Source organism: Athene cunicularia (assembly GCF_003259725.1).
Source record: "Athene cunicularia isolate RWA chromosome 1 unlocalized genomic scaffold, athCun1 chr1_part1, whole genome shotgun sequence".
Classification (NCBI taxonomy): domain Eukaryota; kingdom Metazoa; phylum Chordata; class Aves; order Strigiformes; family Strigidae; genus Athene; species Athene cunicularia.
This window is the reverse complement of record NW_020799091.1, coordinates 34,648,270-34,661,548: the sequence shown is the minus strand read 5'-3', so window position 1 is coordinate 34,661,548 and position 13,279 is coordinate 34,648,270. Positions and strand designations below refer to the sequence as shown.

The 13,279-nt window shown below is 41.0% G+C and overlaps 1 long non-coding RNA gene across 1 annotated transcript; it reads left to right on the top strand.

The window, feature by feature from the left end:
- The first annotated feature begins 2,375 nt into the window (after positions 1-2,375).
- On the top strand, positions 2,376-10,476 carry LOC113481797. The gene is made up of 4 exons (XR_003398730.1): positions 2,376-2,705; positions 3,693-3,698; positions 4,415-4,418; positions 10,467-10,476. It is a non-coding gene; the product is annotated as an uncharacterized LOC113481797 (long non-coding RNA).
- The last annotated feature ends 2,803 nt before the right edge of the window (positions 10,477-13,279 follow it).

The following is a 13,279-nucleotide window of genomic DNA, read 5'->3' as shown; positions in this document are numbered from 1 at the left end:
ATGGCTTTATAAAGCAGATATCTGTGCACTTCTGATTGTTTTATTACATTCATTATGAGTTTTTAAAGGGAAGATATGTTTATAACATCATCTTTGCCTTGAAGTTTTGTATAAGGAGGGCAGAAATTGCTAAAGAAATACATGACAGAAATAAATGAGTGGTCTTTCTTATCTTTCACAGACTTGCACAAGAAAAAATCAATGTACAAAATGCACTGCAAGAAATTTTAAAATCAGCATGGAAAACTTTTGTCAAGTATTTAATTATCACACTTTTTTAAAATATTCAATGGTAACTTGTCTAAAACATTGATAAAATACTATACTTTGTCCCAGAATAAGAGGGTGGATCTTCTATGTAGTATCTGATGCTGGCACTCTTTACAGTATCAGCTTATTGACTGTGCATCTGTGTGCCATCAGTCCTGGGATAAGTTTCTTGCCAAACCCTACATTTTCCTTTTTAATTATTAGAGTCAATATATTTTTAATTATTTTCTGTACCTTTTCTAAGACACTGTATCACTGTATCTCACTCCAAGCATGCCTTTCCTGAAATATTTGTGTCGTTCCTGTTTTACACCTCTTTTGGGGAGGTGCACTGGTGGAGCATATGAAGGTCGAGAAATGTTCTGTGAAGGTGAAAAAGAATTAATCACAACCATGACTAGTCAACAGCCTGAAGGAGGGAAATGAGATGTGCAGCATCTGTGGATCTCTACATACCTATGTTGTGTATGAAGTGACTAACAAACTATCAGGCACTATGTACTGAATGTAAAAATTAGCATGCAAAGCAGATGGGACACAAACATTTAAAAATCATGTTTCTAGCTTTTCAATCTCTTCTGATTATAATCTCCTTGAAAAGGGTAAGATTTATTCTGCATTTGTTATTTTAAAAAATCAGGAAAGCTGTAGAGTTATGTTCATGAGCACACAACCCCCAGTTGTAGATGAAATTGTGAAATTAACTTTCATTATTGAGTTCCAGCATTGAATCTTATGAACCTTCAAAGCCACATGGTGCAGAACAGAAGGTAAATTTACATCAATTAATTGTTTTATGAAAACCTGATAAAGAAGCACTCTCCTTGAACCACTTAGATTAATGAACCTAAATATAACACTTGCATGTATCTGTGTATATAGTTCTGTGTTAGAGGATATTAATGGCTACCATCAATCACAAACCTGGTTACAATTGATATGTGAACTACCTTCACTGAGACTAAATGAAAGAACAGTATAATGTTTCCTTTGTCTAGGAATAGCTAAAACAATAGAAGCTATGGATAAAAAATAAATTAAGGATAATATCATTGCAACATCCAGCAGCTAAGCATCTTGTCTAAACTAGCTGCTCAGCTTTTTCTGTGAATAAGAATATAAAGTAGATAGTTAATTCCCACTATCTCAGATAAGATAGGTAAGAAGAGCTTCATTCTGGAAGTACCTGTTTATGTCTATTGCCTACAAAACTGGGATTCTCAGGCACAGGTGGGATTCAGCTGCCCTAACTTAGATGTCTAGAAGCTGTGTAAGTTTAAGACAATTTTATGAATAGTTAGGTCAGTTAAGTCACTGTGAACAAGGAGATTTCAGCAGAGATAACAATGTTATAATGAATTTTCCTTTTAATGAAAATATTCTGACAATGACGTTGTCACATCCCACTCAGACGAGGGGGACAGGTGACTCAGATTCACAAATCCCCAGTGGAGCAGACAACAAGTCTCCAAGTCCAAACACTTATTAACTACCCACAATGTACTAATTGAACACACGATAATTGGCTAAGTGTATAGCAAGTTGTGGCAAGCAATACAATATGCCTTGCATTTCTTAATGGAAAAGGAAAAGAGGGAGATAGAGGGAATAGGGAAATAGAGATCACTGGGTTTCTATGCTGATCCCACCAGTGAGAGTTCCAGGAGGCAGCTGTCTTTTTTTCTTGCATCTGTCTTCTTTGCTTCACTGCAGTCTCCAGGCCCTCCCCATTTTCTTCCCCCCCCCCCTTGATTTATACCCACTTTCCTTGAGTCTGTCCCCTAGGTCGACCCACATACCCACATATCCCATGTACGGGGAGGGGTAACGTGTTTCATGGGATGATGTAATTAGCATGATCATGTTAACCTTCATTAGCATATTGAGGGGTGTTAACTTTAATATGCATTTCGTGGATAATGAAGCAAAGTTCATTCACAGGACAGATGGCCCTTGAAATCTGCCCAGATGCCCCAGAGCAGGGCTGTCCTCTCTCCACAGGGCTCCCTCCTTCAGCTGCATCTTGTGTTATTCGGGCAGCGTTATCAGCTTCCACCTCCACACCATTCACCCTGTGACACATAGTTTTGTCTTGCGAGTGTTTGAGACATTTCTTCAATCAGCCTCAACTTTTGCTTTTTCAGGCTGTTTTTCTTAGTTTTTCACAGGCCTGGTTTCTCATCTCTCACATCCCACCCCATGACTCAAACACTCCAAGTTCTTCTTTGACCATTGTGATCTCAAAAGGTATAGGGTAAAAGAAGACTGAAGGTTAGAGAGCATATATCTCATTGCTGTAAGGCATATTAAAAGCAAAAATTTGCATAATATCACAATACTAATGTTTACAAGCCATCTTCCCCACCCCATGAGTCCTGAGGATCCCAGTGATGTGACCCATGACCCAGGGTTCCATCCATCAAACCAGTCCATCAGTTGAAAAATTTCTCTATTCCTGTTGGCAATCCTCCTCATCATGGCACGGGTCTCCTCTATAGAGGTGGTGGATTTGTGGATGTTGATGAAGCATTCTCCTGCAGTTAGACTCAGCACACCACACAGTCCATGTTCCTTTAAGAATGCTAACTGGATTCTACACCACTATCTTAGATGTTTCTTGGGTCTGCACCTTTAATTCCCTATAGGCATACCTTGCTAGTACATATTGATTGCCAAGTTAAAATTTCTAAAACTATTTGAGGTTACACAATCACATTAGCAGGTCGATAAGTATTTAAATGGGAATACAATTTAATATTCAGGTACAATTAATTAATAATTTGTAGGATCAGACGTGAGTCTCTATAACATGAGTCAATATATGCAAAATTTTTTGAAACTGTCTTTCCTCCCTGATACTCATGCTTTCTCCTGATGTCTTCCCACTAAAAGCTGAGGAAGGGTCCATCAGAAGGAGATATGGTGAAGCAGGGGTTACCTAGTCACATTGCAGTGAGTTCTACCTCCTCCATTTTCCTTCAGTCCTGCAGTACAAGGTTCATAACTTTAGATGGTATCAAGAAGTGTTTGGCCAGTTCCCAGTTTTTGGGTACCTGCTCTAATAGCTACAGAAACGGCTTTACTTTAAAAAAAAATTTGCGTATATATATGTGTGTGTGAGTGTGTGTACATGACTGTCATCATACACATGCACATGTGTACACATACATATATTTGTGTTAAAACAATCTTTTATTTTCTTTACAGCAAAGCACAAGCAGTGTGGTAAATTAGGTGATCAGGGTACTAAAGGAGGACACTAAATTTCTGACTTCAGAGACTTCTGTCATACTCCTGACTCCAAGATTAAGTTGTTTACATTGTTTCCTCTGCCATAGTGCTCTTTTTTTGTGTTTATTCATAACATAATTCTTTGGGTACCAAGGACTGAGTCTTATTCTTAATCTAATTTAAGTTTACAGGTCCAAGTACCTACACCTGAGCCTGTTCTAGTCATTCTGACAGGGAGAAATAAGCAGCACCGAGGTAGATAATCACTTATCAAACAACCACATCAGGTCATATGACCTTGATTTCAGTTGATAATTCCTTACCTTCAATTATTTATCAAAACAGACAAACATGAGTTAACTGCCATGCTAGCAAACTGCCCTTCACAGATGGCAGTAAACAGAGAGTGCCGTAATGCACATTACCCCTCAAATGTGGGAGAAAACCATGCACCACAGCTGAGAGGCAACAGCAGAAGGGAAGCAAAAAGTGCCCCATGGTTTATTAATAAAGAGGCGCTTACTGTGTTACATGAAAGATCGTCTGCTGGGATTTCAGAGACAGTTTGTTAATGCTGTATGAATAATAACCTGGAGATTCATAACCAAATATCAGAGACACAGCTAGTCCTAAATCAGTGTCTTGAAGTAACCAAATGGGGAACAATGCTTCAATAATTCTGCTCCAGATATTCTTTCCATCTAATTGCTCATTTTCCAGAAACTGCAACAAAATACTGCACTATTAGTCACACTGTTCAGGAATCAGTCCCATAACGTGTCATTAGACATCTTTCTATGTTATTCTTCTCTCCTCTATTAATTGAAAGGTATTCTGGTTGGACAGTGAAATGAACTATTATTTAATGCAGATTTACAGTGGGAGTTATTAGCCTTATTTTTTCATGTACCAGATAAGTTGGTATGATTCTACAAAATCTTACACAATCATCTCCTGGTAAAATACTGTGTTTCAACTTTATTTTTCTATAGAGTTTTAAGAATTAGATTCTGATTGAAGTGATAGGGGTCCTGTATGACTGTCAACATTTACTCTTTATTCTAGGTAAATTAATATTTTCTTGGAGTTTCCTGTATGTTTGCAGATGTCTTCTTTTTCAGGGGGCAATTATTCTGTGTAAAAATGCATGAGATGTATCAGTAGTTGTGACCTCTCTGTCATTGGCCCTTGCTGATAAATTTCTCAAAGGAACTCTGTCAGCGGATTGGGACTGAGGGAGGCTAAACTTTGTGGAAGGAAATCTATCACACAGGGAACTGTGCTTAGAGCTTGCTTATTATAAGACATGAAAAATAAATGGTTTGAGTGTGAAGCATATTTTTTCACCCAGAGGATGACTTGGGGCATAATGGACTGCATTCAGGAATATTCTGTTATTTTAGTCAATGTTTTATGTATTTTCTTTCATTTTCTGCCAAAATATAGTCCTAATTTTTCAGGCATTTACTTTTAGTCAGAAAATAACATTTAGAAATGCAGTGTATTTCACACCTTCTAGCTTAAGCCCTGGAACTTATGTCTTTGTCTAAAACAGAAAGTAAGTTTTAAACTACCAAGAAACCCACCTGATGTATTGGCAAAGCATCTCATTGTAGCTCAATATACTACACATAGGGCTCAGCCCCAGAGGATTTAGTGATTGAAACAGTAAGAGAATGAGATTATTACTTACAAAGAGTAAAAGTAATGGATAAGTACTGGAAGGACTGGAATTGAACTTCTTTGTCTCTGTATAGTCCAAAATGTATTGCAGAGGAGAATAAGAAGACACCACAGACTTCTTAGCACCCAAAAAATCCTGCAATATAAATTAAATAGTAGCCATGTGAAAACATAGTAGGGTGGTATATTGCCTCTATCTAATCAGACAACTAACACGAGTTCATACTGGCACTGAAGACATAAAATGAAGATTAAAATGGAGGACAGCTTTTCCATACAGCAATTAAGAAAGCCAACAATTACTGAGTAGTGGGAAACTGAAATACCATTTCAGATTAGAATCTTTAGCAGGGGAAAAAGAACAAAATTAAAAGGTGGCAAAACATTCTACAGTTATTCAAAACAGTATCTAGTTGTCTAGTTTCAAATACCTTTTGCCTTTTGTTAGAAATTAATCACTCAATATAATTTTTACCACGGTCTGTAGTGATAGGACAAGGGTAACAGTGTTAAAGTTAAAGAGAGTAGATTTAGATTAGAGGTAAGGAAGAAATTCTTTGCTATGTGGGTAGTGAGACAATGCCAGAGGCTGCCCAGAGATGTTGTGGCTGCCCCCTCCCTGAAAGTGTTTAAGGCCAGGTTGGACGGGGCTTTGAGAAACCTGGTCTAGTGGTGTCCCTGCCCACTGCAGGGGGAGTGGCACTAGAAGATATTTAAAGGTCCCTGCCAACCCAAACCATTCTATGATTTTACATACCTGATGGCAATAAAATTTTATATAAATCCTGCAGTATCATTAAAGTGCATTTCATCAGTGTACATATGACTATTTGTATATACACTCACAGAGTCCCTCAAAAGAGGTGAATTTGTCTGTTATTTAATATTTTGAGTTAAACTACATCCAATGTCTTTAAGAGCCTTATGATTTAAAGCCACCTCTCAATTAAGAGCTTACCTCTTCCAATTTGAAAGATGTTGCCAAAATGATAATGTTCTTTTAAAGTTGATCTGTGTGACTATGGGGGATAAGTATATGTGATTTTTTAAAAAATTTGAAAATACCATGTCTATCTGACTAATATAGTAAAAATATTTACAAAATTTGACATTAAAATGCATAAATATTTGTAGGAACAAAATTTTAATCTGTATCCTATACTTGATTCAAATGCAGAATACAAAAATACAGAAATAGATGACTAGAAAATAAAAATTTTAATGTGTGACACTAATGAACATGTTTTTTAAGTTAAAATATGTAATTTTTAATACATTTTCTATAAGCTGATTTTGTTAGAAAAGTTATTGTCTTGGTTTCATCCAGGATAGAGTTAACTTTCCTTGGGCTGAGAGCGAGCATAGCTAGAGAGCTTGGCTCAGATCAATCATGGGAGTATTTCATATCATATGATGTAGTGCTCAGTATATAAGGGGACACGTACTCTCTCATTTTTGGTTTCGGTTTGGGTTGCCTGGTCAGTGGCAGGATTTCTGGTGTGGTTGGGATCGCTGCTGGGGGTGGGCTGCATACCAGTTGCCAGCTGGTGAGCCACTGCTGTATTTTACTTGTTTGGACTTACTATTGTTACTGTTGTTTTGTTAGTACTACTATTTTTTTTCCTCATTCAATCTACAATTATTAAAAAAAAAATAAAATTTATTACCCTATTTCACGGGGGAAGTGGATTGGGGGGGGGGAAGTAAACAACTGGTGATACAGAGAAATTATTACTTGTTTTGAGACTTATCTGCTTACTTATAGAAAACTGATTAGCAACTTATTTACTTACTTATAAGAAGTTATAGTATTACTTATAGTATTTTTATTATTGCTAAGAATCCTGCTTGCCCAGACTTTTCTGTGGAATTTTACCAAGGGCTACTGTGTTCATCAAAACAAAGCAGTTCACTGTGAAAATCTACCAAGGACTATAATGTTCAGCAAAATATTAAAGTTTTGTCCTTGAGGAACAGGTGTGTTCTAACTAGTTGGAATCTTGGTAATGAGTAAAGATAGCTATATACGGATGGTAGAAGTTCCATTGGTTCTCTTAGATAAGATAGATGAGTAAACTGGCTGAAAAACACTCTTGTTATTCAAGAAATTGGCCGAGAGAATCTGTGCATGCTCTGGGAAAAAAACAAGGTGAGAAAGACTACGAGCCTTCCTCCCAAAGACCTGCGAAGACACCACCAGGAGGCAACGTGTAGGTGCAAAGAGAACATAAACTGTTGACATCAGCCTTTTGTTCTAACCCAGCCTTACTCATGCATATGTATGTTTGTGTTATGTAATCCAATGAATATGTATGTTCACACTCTAAGTTTTTAGTAAAATGTGCAATGGGTGTGCAAGCTTTGTGGAGAAATCCCCTTGCACCCCAGCGCTGGAGTAAACATACCTGCTTTATAGCTCTATTCGAGTTGTAGAGTCTTTTTTCCGCGAATCACTGGCCACGTGGTGATTGGCTATCAGCTGAGTTCAAACCATGACAGTGTTTTGGCACCCAGTGTGGGGCCTGAGGTTTGAGATAATGACAGATCAGGTCATAATGTTTATTGCTTGGCTCCTTGAGATTTTATCACCTCACTTGCAGTATGTATTTCCCATGCTGTTGCTCACCGTCCGTGAGAGCTGGGTTAAGATTTTGGTTTTGCTGTACTGTGTGATGCTGATCTATGATAGGGTGCAGTTGTTGGCCCTGAGGCTATTTACAGTTGTGTTTGAGAAATTCAGAAATTTCAAATATCCTTGGAATGTTGACATTAATGCGGTCGCCTTGCTGCTAGGAGCTAGTGTGTTCCTGATGTGGTTCATGTTTTGTTCAGGGTTAAGAAACTATTTAAGGGTATCACCTGGAAATCTACTGCAAGGTAGGAGAATGATGAGTGGCTGGGGGTGTGGAGTAGCATGGGCAAGTACCTAGGACAGTGGGCACCTCCAGTGTATTGGAACTTCACTACTTCATAGTTTATCATGAACCTTAGATGAACTTTGCTTCACTATAATACCAAAACACACCTCCTGGTGGAAGGCTGCCTGCCTCCAAGACTGACCATGCCTCAGACACTCCCCGCTGTGCTTGTGCTATGGCCTTGCTTGAGAAGGGCGGAGATATGACAACTGAATTCTGAGAAGGGCTGAGACCCCTGAGGCAGACATGGAGCAAGATGTGTTACTGAGAATAAAATGATGACTTCTGGGCAATGAAAATTGTAAGCTTCCTTACCAAGGATCATAATGATCAACAATGCAGCATCAGCTGGACCCCGGACCAGTGGGACGTCGTGAGGTCAGCAGTGTTAGATATAACCTCTCTCCCTCCTCTCTCTAAACTTAACTACTTTTCTCCTTTCTTTCACCCTTCTCTAACTATTGCACGCCTCTTCATGGGCAACACAATAGTTTCACTGTTTGATTACGTCTATCGCCTTTGGTGCTGGTCGCCTTAATTTTGCACTTTTGATATCGTAGCAAATGAACCATCACGAGTCCACCGAATGGACCATGACATCCTATGAGAAGAACTTCTGATCTGTATCGTGTATGCAAGTGAGTGATCAAGATGGGACTGAAACCTGTGCACACCACACTAACTCATTTGCTGTTAAAAGGTATTATGAACAACATTAGAGGGGTCCTGCCTCCAGCCAGGTGGAGGACAGGGACAACGGAGTTTACTGGCCTGTGTGGATTTGATGGCCTGGCACATTTGACCCCCAGCAGTATGAGGCTCTAGTGGACACTGGTGCGCAATGCACCTAATGCTGTCAAAATTTAAAGAGGCAGAACCCATTTGTATTTCAGTAGTGGCAGGGGGGTGTCCTGATCCAATGTCAGGGAAGGTTTCAATATGATCACAAGAATGAGATTAAGACACAAACAAGGTCAAATGCCGTATACCACAAACCGGTTTTCATTATTAAAAAAGTGAAGAGGGCTAGCAGTAGGACAGAATGGAAGGAAAAGACAGAAATAAAGCAAGGATGCGGGATAGGGCTGCAAGAATAGTCACCACTATGGATCCAGCGGCATCCTGTTGGTCTTCAGTCTTCAGTTTTTCGGTGGTGGGTTCACACAGATCTGGCTTCAATGGTGGATGCACAATGAGCAAAGTTTTCTGTTGTCTTTTTAAATTCATCATATACACTGATTAGCATATCTGCCAACCTTTAGGGTTTTTTTCTCTGGTCCCACAGGTTTTTGTTGCATTCAGCTTCTGGGCAGAAACATTTGCCTCTTATCAATTCATTAGCAATGCACCCATGGGGTCTGGCCTACACAATAGAGCCACAAATGGCTACACGATGGGTCCAGCTCAGCACACCTCTGCCCCTTTGAGGCTTGTCTAAGGAGTCTGACAATGCAACTGCAAAGAAGTGGGGGGGTGCATCCTTCAATACACTCCTGCTTCCTTGGGCGACCCTTCCCAGATGAATTCACAGGCTGCAGCACTTCTCCTTGAGGTCTGCACAGACACAAGAAAGCTTTGAGACAGTCATATGACATTTCAGTCTCTCACAGGGTCTCAACAGCTGACTGTATTGGAGGTCAAGGTGAGCCTAAGTGGAAAAAACACACCATTGTGACTGACTCAGAAGCTCCATGTATTCTTAGTATAGATTATCTCAGGAGAGGGTATTTTAAGGACCTAAAAGGTCCTTAGCTGCCTTGGAAACAGAAGAAATGAAACAGCTATCTGTGTTGCCTGGTGTCTCAGAGAATCCTTCTGTTGTGGGATTGCTGAGGGTTGAAGAACAACGAGTGCCAATTGCCACTACAACCGTGCACCGATGGCAATACCACACCAATCGAGATGCTGTAATCCCTATCCATAAACTGATTCATCGGCTAGAGAGCCAAGGAGTGATCAGTAAGACGCATTCCCCCTTTAACAGCCCCATATGGCCAGTGTGAAAGTTTAATGGAGAGCGGAGATTGACAGTGGGCTATCGTGGCCTGAATGAAGTCACACCACTGCTGAGTGCTGCCGTGCCAGACATGTTGGAAATTCAGTATGAATTAGAGTTGAAGGTAGCCAAGTGTTATGCCATGTTTGATATTGCCAACGCATTTTTCTCCATCCCTCTGGCGGCAGAATGCAGGCCACAGTTTGCTTTTACCCGCAGTGGTGTCCAATACATCTGGAATTGACTGCCCCAGGGGTAGAAACAGCCCCACCATTTGCCATGGACTGATCCTGGCTCCACTGGAACAGAGTGAACCCCGGAACACTTACAGTACACTGATGACATCATTATATGGGGTAATACAGCAGAAGAAGTTTTTAAGAAAGGGAAGAAAATAATCCAAACCCTTCTGAGAGCTGGTTTTGCCATAAAGCACGGTAAGGTCAAGGGACCTGCACAAGAGATCCACTTTTTTGGAGTAAAATGGCAAGATGGATGTCGTCAGATGCCAATGGAGGTGATTAATAAAATAACATCTGTCCCCATTGACTAACAGAAAAGAAACACAAGCTTTCTTGGATGTTGTGGGTTTCTGGAGACTGCACATTCCAAATTACAGTCAGATTGTAAGCCTTCTCTATCAAGTGACCTGGAAAAAGAATGATTTTATATGGGGCCTGGAGCAACAACAAGCTTTTCAACAAATCAAACAGGAAATAGTCCATGCAGTGGCCCTCGGGCCAGTTTGGACAAGGCTAGATCTTAAAAATGTGCCCTACACTGCAGCCAGGAAGAATGGCCCTACCTGGAGTCTCTGGCAGAGAGCACCAGGGGAGACTCGGGGTCGACCCCTGGAGTTTTGGAGTTGGGGATACAGAGGATCCAAGGACTGCTACACTCCAACTGAAAAAGAGATACTGGCAGCACATGAAGGGGTCTGAGCTGCTTCAGAGGTGATCGGGACTGAAGCACAGCTCCTCCTGGCTCCCCGACTGCCAGTGCTGGGCTGGATGTTCCAAGGGAGTGTCCCCTCTACACACCATGCAGCTGGTGCCACGTGGAGTAAATGGGTCACATTAATCAGACAATGGGCTTGAACAGGGAGCCCCAGCCATCCAGGAATATTGGAAGTGATCACAAATTGGCCAGAAAGCAAAGATTTTGGAATGGTGCCAGAAGAAGAGGTGACATGTGCTGAAGAGGCCCAACCAAATAATGAATGACTGGATAAGGAGAAGCAATTGTTTACGAAGGGGACCTGTCACATTTTGAGGAAACATTGAAGGCGGAAGGCAGCTGTGTGAAGCCCCACAAGACAGATCACAAGCTGCTGAAGGAGAAGGTGAATCAAGTCAGTTCAGAGGTGAAAGCCATCCAGCTGGCCTTGGATATTGCTGAGCGAGAAAAGTGGCCGGTCCTCTACCTCTGTACTGACTCATGGATGGTGGCAAATGCGCTGTGGGGGTGGTTACAGCAGTGGAAACGGAGCAACGGGCAGCACAAAGACAAACCCATCTGCTGAATTATGGCAAGATATTGCTGCTCGAGTAGAGAATCTGGCTGTTAAAGTACGTCATGTAGACACTCATGTACCCAAGAGCCGGGTCACTGAAGAACATCAGAACAAACAACAGGCGGATCAAGCTGCTAAGATTAAGGTGGCTCAAGTAGATCTGGACTGGCAACATAAGGGTGAACAATTTCTGGCTCGCTGGGCCCGTGACTCCTCAGGCCATCAGGGAAGAGATGCAACATACAGATGGGCTTGTGACAGAGGAGTGGACATAAGCATGGATGTTATTGCACAGGTAATCCATGAATGTGAGACTGTGCTACGATCAAGCAAGCCAAAAGGTTAAAGCCCATTTGTTATGGGAGACGATGATTGAAATCTAAATATGGGGAGGCCTGGCAGATTGATTATATCATGCTCCACGAACTTGGCAAGGCAAACAACTGTGTGCTTACAATGGTGGAAGCAGCCACCAGATGGTTGGAAACTCATGCCGTGTCCCATGCCACTGCCCAGAACACCATTTTAGGCCTTGGGAAGAAAGTCTTATGGTGGCATGGCACGACAGAAAGAAATGAGTCAGATAATGGGACACATTTCCAAAACAACCTCATAGACAATTGGACCAAAGAAGATGGCATTGAGTGGATATATCACATTCCCTACCATGCACCAGCCTCTGGGAAAATTGAGTGCTACAATGGCTGCTAAAAACTGCACTGAGAGCAATGGGTGGTGGAACTTTCAAACACTGGGATGTGCATTTAGCAAAAGCCACCTGGTTAGTCAATACAAGCTGGCCCTGCTCAATCAAACCTCCTACATACTGTAGATGGGAATAAAGCCCCTATAGTGCACATTTAAAATATGCTGGGGAAGACCATCTGGGTTATTCCTGCATTGGGTAAATGTAAAGCAATGCGTGGGATATTTTTTTTCCAAAGGACCTGGGTGCACTTGGTGGGCGATGCAGAAGGATGGATAAGTCTGATGTGTGCCTCAAGGAGATTTGGTTTTAGGTGAAAATAGCCAGTGAATCAACTGTCAAATAACTGTTATAGCAATTGGTGCCCCACAACATCCTCCTGCCATATTCAAAGCCTCCTGTTCCACTGAGTGAGCCAACTCCACCTGACTCCTCCAGCCTTAAGACTGTCATGACAGATGAAACCCAAAGTTATGGACTAAATTAACTCAGTAGATGTTTTGGAAGGATGGCCCATAGACTGAGGGAATGATATCTGTGAGACCCGGAAAAAGGGGTGATGATTGCTTAGAATGTATTTGAAACCTGAGCATAAAGTCAGTGGTATGGAATGAGGGGTGGAGACTGTTCTGGTTTCATCCAGGATCGAGTTAACCTTCGTTGGGCTGAGAGGGCGCACAGGTAGAGGGCTGGGTCCAGACTGATCATTGGAGTATTCCATATTATGTGACATCATGCTCAGTATATAAGGGGACACATTCTCTCTCATTTTAGTTTGGTTTAGGTTTCCTGGTCAACAGTGGGATTTCTGGTGTGCTCAGGTTTTCTGCTGGGGGCTGGCTGCATAACAGTGACTGGTCAGTGAGCTACTGCTGTATTTTACATGTTCGGACTTACTATTGTTACTGGGTTTTGTTACTTCTACTACTCTTTTTTTTTTTTTTTTTTTTTTTTTTTTTTTT